The sequence below is a fragment of the Cyphomyrmex costatus genome, unplaced genomic scaffold (assembly GCF_001594065.2).
Source record: "Cyphomyrmex costatus isolate MS0001 unplaced genomic scaffold, Ccosl1.0 scaffold474, whole genome shotgun sequence".
Lineage (NCBI taxonomy): Eukaryota > Metazoa > Arthropoda > Insecta > Hymenoptera > Formicidae > Cyphomyrmex > Cyphomyrmex costatus.
Window position 1 is genome coordinate 1,953,728 of NW_017279009.1, and position 517 is coordinate 1,954,244.

Below are 517 nucleotides of genomic sequence, written 5' to 3' on the forward strand. Positions count from 1 at the left end.
GAAAGCATTGCGTTACGATTAAATTCGCGCGCGCGGCAAACTAGATCTTTTTTTTCTTTTTAACAACGCTCGACTTTGCGCCTTGAACCGAGAATCTCGAAATGTAATGATCAAAATATGAAAATACTTTCATTCCTCCTGATATTTCGACGCGCGTGTGAAGAATTGATTCTGCGAAGGGGAGAGGCATCCGTTACCGTGAAGCGTCGCGTTTCGAATGCTTATTGAGCGTAAACAAGGTCACTATCGAAAGACCTTGTTTACGCTTAACTTGCCGCTCTTTATCCCTATAAATATAATCATAATATTCCTCGATATTCCGAAACTCGTATAATATATTTCTCATCGTAGGCAAAAAAAGCACTGAAAAAATTTACCAAATCACAATACATATTTCTTTGAATGAATGAAATTTCTATTAATGAAACACATTTACTTTTACAGTAGATAAATATAAAAATGATAGTTACATATATCACATTGATAATTTTTTGTATCAAATAAATATATATATATA